This window comes from Saccostrea echinata, unplaced genomic scaffold (assembly GCF_033153115.1).
Source record: "Saccostrea echinata isolate AGI-Se365-2 ecotype Australia unplaced genomic scaffold, CSIRO_AGI_Sech_v1 ptg000056l, whole genome shotgun sequence".
Lineage (NCBI taxonomy): Eukaryota > Metazoa > Mollusca > Bivalvia > Ostreida > Ostreidae > Saccostrea > Saccostrea echinata.
Window position 1 is genome coordinate 1,590,001 of NW_026889805.1, and position 4,913 is coordinate 1,594,913.

Genomic DNA, 4,913 nt, shown 5'->3' on the forward strand with positions numbered 1-4,913 from the left:
CTGGATAAAAGAAAAAAAAAGCTTTATTTTAAATATAGCTCAAGTTATTTATGAGTTTAAGGTGTACTAAGTTGGATGACATAAGATGAAATTAGAAAAATGCACCAATTGAGTTTAAGAACAATGTCATTACAAAAAACGCAGTCTAAAGATTGTATATGGCATAGTGCCCTTTATGACACAGTGTCCTTTACCAAAGCCTGAAGATTGTATGGGATATAGTACCCTTCTTTTTATGACAAGGGTTGAATTTATTTTAGAAAGTGTGTATTGAAAGCAGTCCTATACCTTCATAAATTGAGTTTTATCCGTCATCAATCTTGTGGTCTCTTCCCTGCTAGAGTAATATATTTTTGGTGCAGATAAATGTTAAACAAAACTGTGGAGTCTGCCTAAGAATCAGCTATTTATTTCTGTTGATCTCAGTGTGGATGGAAGCTTGTATCTGTCACATGGTTTTTTTTGTATTCCATTGTTGTCATCAGGTGATATGCACTCAAATTGAGAGACTAATATTATTTTTAAAATGTAACTGTCAACACCGTACATAATAGGATCTGGAGGAACACAATGCTTATTAAGAAGTAATTTTTGTTGGAAATTAAGCCATTTGGATATTTAAGCAATGTTTATTTGGATATTTAAGCAATGTGTATAATTTGGATATTGCAATGTGTATTTGAGGTCAAGTGACTGTTCCTCAGTTTCCATAGTAAATTGGTCAGAGTTTCTGAATGACACAAGGAAGTGAATGCATGATTTGATGAACTTGAAGACCTAATGACAATCCCATGTCAACCAGCTGTTATGGATGTAAGCTTCCTTCTTGAACATTTGTACATTATTTATATTCACTGTCATCTTTACTGTTGTGTCACAAAGTGACAATACAAAGTCGTACCTTCCCTAAATCAAAAGCAGCCTTCTCCTCTTAGCAGTATTTCACTTGTACAGATTTCCCTCCAATTGTGTATAGAATTAAGGTGTGACGGGGTAGGGGAAATCCCCCGCCCCCCATAAAATTACTGGTCTTCTGATCTGTGTAAATAACAATGAGCTTGGTTCCTGGAGAACTAAGCCACAAAGAGTAGTATGTTCTCAAAAGTGTTTCTAGGAGTGAATGCTGGTCAAGGTTGTAAGTGTAAGCTAGTCAAATTTTATATCTGAAATCCACTGTCACCACAAATCAACTTTATATATCTTGTAATAGGGATGTGCAATTTATTTTCATTGTAAAAAGTGTGCTCATACAGCAAAGGTGTTTTCTGAAATGTCAAAATAGCAAAAACCAAACCAAAAAAAAAGGAGAGTAAAGGCACGACAAATAAAGATGAGCCCATTGGAGTAGCTGAAGCCTTGATGTATGAGCACACTTAGAACCAGCAGTGTGATGCCTTTCTATTTGACCAGCAGTAAGACAATATCTGTATGGGAAAGGCTACCCAGCCAAATCTGTCAGTGTAGAAATCTTGTTTTGACTGGGTATGTTTCATATACTAGATAATAAGGGATACCAGACAAGAACCATCAGGAGTACCAGTTTATTCTGTATCAGATGATCTCAGGGTTTAACTGTTAGCTGTCGACAACAAACGAATATTTGCTGTATGTTAGCTACTGTATGTGTGTCTGTGTGTGAGGAATATGTGTGATTTTGAACAATTGTGCCTTAAACCTTTCTCTGATGAGGAAGATACGAGAGAGATACCAAACCTGGGGAAATAGGACGTGCCGTGACAACAAATCAGATAAAAAATTTGACATGTTTGTACACAGTAGTGAAATAATAGTGACAACAAAACAACAGTGCTTAAACTGAGAGTGAAAACTTTAAAATATATTTCTGGAGTTGATGCATGCGGAAAACTTCAATTTGAGAATTAATGGAAAGTGTCTAATTCAACACATTCGTTCTACAGTACACACTGAACAAAAAGGACTCTGACAACAAAATAGGAAGAAATTGACTTCTGAAATATTTTGTGAGTGAGATTGTGTTTCAGAGAATTGTGTGACAAGGCAAGCATCTGATCCATTAGAACCTCTACCAGACAGGGACTGGTCAATTAAGGCAGCTTTCTAAATATTGCCAGAGATTTCAGTCTCCGTGAACACAGAGGAAAACAATCAGCCTCCGAGCTGACCTGTTATGCCAAAAGACTTTGTTTTCTTTTTTTTTTTCTTTATTTTGTTGACTGTGCTATATTGAGTTGTTCCCCTTTGTGTGTCTGTTAATGTGTTCGTAATATGTGCTATTTGGTTTATTGGGGGGTAAATGAAAGAGAAATTTGTTCATTTGTTTTCAATAATTTTGAGGCATTTTTTAGACAGTCGTAGGAAAAATACAAGTACACATTGACATATTTTCTATATTTTTAGTCGGAAAATTTTTTGATAAAACGATTTTCTTTTTTAGATGTAAAATTCTGAAGATATTCAAGGGAGTTAACATTTTCTTAGCTGCAGTTGGGTCATATATTGTAAGAAGGCTATGATATGCTACATTCCTTCAATTTTACACTGACCAAATTTCTTTTTTTCTTTGACAAAGATGATATTGCAATGTTTATTTATATAAAACTATTTTTGTGACCATTGCCAATTTTGGAAACCAGTATAAGGGTCTTTTTAAATAAATGACAAGTATTAGACCCCAACAATGATTTTGGCTTTGGGTATTGGGCCCCCATAATGAAGTAAAGTTAGCTTTGGGTATTGAGCCCCCGTAATGAAGTAAAAATTGCTTTGGGTATAGGGACCCCCATAATGAAGTAGCATTGGCTTTGTGTATTGGGCCCCCACAATGAAATAATGTTGGCTTTGGATATTGGGACCCCATAATGAAGTAAAGTTAGGTTTGGATATTGGGCCCTCATAATTAAGTAAAGATTGCTTTAGGTATTAGACAAGTTGTTGATAATTTAGTATGTTTGTATGAGCAATGTTCTTGTTTTGATTGAAAAATGTTTTTGGCAAGCAAAGGTATGAAAACAAGAACAAAGAATGTAGGTGGAAATTTTTCCTGGGATTTCTACCTGATGGAGATTGTCAAAATTGATTTTAAGTGCATAGAATAAATTGAAATTAGAGAGGTGAGTGAATAAATCGGATTGATTCCCAGGAATAAATAAACTCTTAATAAGTAGGTTTTAAATTTTAAAATATGGGACAAAGAAAAAAAACTTGAAGAAGGACATATTCAGAACTGAGCAAAATTTTGGTCTCACTAAAATTTATGGGTAGGGAATTTTGAGCTGGGAAAGGAGTATTAACATTATTAAATTGGATGCAAAATTTGGATAGGGAGAAAATATACCAATAATATTTTTGGCTCTGATTTTTATTTGATATTCGTTATAGGATACATTGAAAATTTTACATTTAAAATGTCCCACTTTTGCTCAGACCTGTCCTTCAAAACACAAGGGGGCAGATGAAGTAAATGACGTGTGACAAACACTTTGGCATCCTGTTGGTAATACTCAGTTATATACCTGTATCATGCTTCATTTTAAATTTTTTAAGGTACAAGTATTTAACAATGTTTAACCTGTTTCTTTTGGCCATTGAAGGATTAACAGAAAATAAGTATTGCAAATGAAAAACCTTAAAGCAGTGTTTTCAAATTTAATGAATCTGCATGGTACATTGTTCAGTAATTTCAAAGAGAAATAGCTAAAAAATAAAATCTGAAATCAAAGAAGTGTGTTTGTTTTATTTTGTAAGTTTTGGGGGTATGGAGGATGCTCCATCCTGCTGTGCTATTGTGCCACAATTTCTGAAGTTGAGATAAGCTTGTGCTATACTCGGTATCTTTGGTATTAGTGTTGGTTTTAGGAGCAGATCACTGAATCTTCCCTCCATTTACTAGATGAGTGACCAGTTTTAAGATTTAGAGTAGGTTTATCCCCAAGTAACTATAAGCCCTGTGTGCCCAAACTTGTGTTGATCATGCGTCTTTTGGGGAGCGTATTACTAGACTAGCTTTGGATGCTGGATCTGACCCACATTTTCAGGATGGGTGAATGGAGAAATAAAAGAAGCTTGGTCATGACAAGAGTGTTTCATAACTTTGTCCCAGAATCATTTTAAAGTTCTTGACTGGTCTGTAACTTTCTAATAGAAAAATCTCGTTGACATAAAGATTACATTTGGAGACTGTGGATGATGGAAGTTCAGTGGCACTTGCTGAAGAAAATCTTTCCTACAGTGCATTTTGTTCATAATTTTGTAATGGAGATGCATCACATGAGCTTTTTCTAAGACCATATTTCATACGATGGTAATGTTTCAGTACGTGAAATTTTTGCAACAGTTCTGCAACAAACGTGTCCAACTTCGCTGTAACTACTGAACTAATTATGATAATAGCATCTAATGGGTAAAGGAGAACAAAAATTCATGCTCCCCCTGCCTGGGAGCCTGAGGGATGGGACAAAAACCATCAAAATTATTGGAGTCTTTAAAAATCTTCTTTACTCTTTTTGACATAAAGCAGTCAAACTGTTGGCATGATTGTAATAAGCATTGGGCCCTCTACCAAAATTATGAAATTTATGGCCTGAAGGGTTAGGGGTTCTGGATTTAGGGTGGGGCTTTATTGATCATATAGTGAAAATGATAAACTCTTTGAAAAATTCTCTCTGTTCATTGGGTATTAAGCAAATAAACTAAGTGCATGGTTATGACAAGCAAGGGTGTTTCTCCTAAAGTTATGAGTTTCATGGCCTCTGGGTCAGGGATGAGGGTGGTGCTCTATGGCGTATATAGAGAACATACATTATATCTTTGGAAATTTTCTTCTCTTCTCCTGGGTATGAAGCATAGACACTAAGTGCATGGTTATGATGTAAGGGTGTCTTTTTAGAAACTGTGAATTTCATGGCCCCTAGGTCAGGGGTTCGGGTTTTAGG

General features: G+C 35.2%; 1 protein-coding gene across 1 annotated transcript in view; it reads left to right on the top strand.

Moving 5' to 3' along the window:
* The window catches only part of LOC133173682 (ATP-dependent RNA helicase me31b-like), an 18,770-nt gene extending 15,067 nt beyond the window's left edge, over positions 1-3,703 (top strand). The window contains exon 11 of the mRNA XM_061308673.1: positions 1-3,703. This exon is cut by the window's left edge and continues 479 nt beyond it. The gene's annotated coding sequence lies outside the window, so the exon portion shown is untranslated.
* Positions 3,704-4,913: the final 1,210 nt, after the last annotated feature.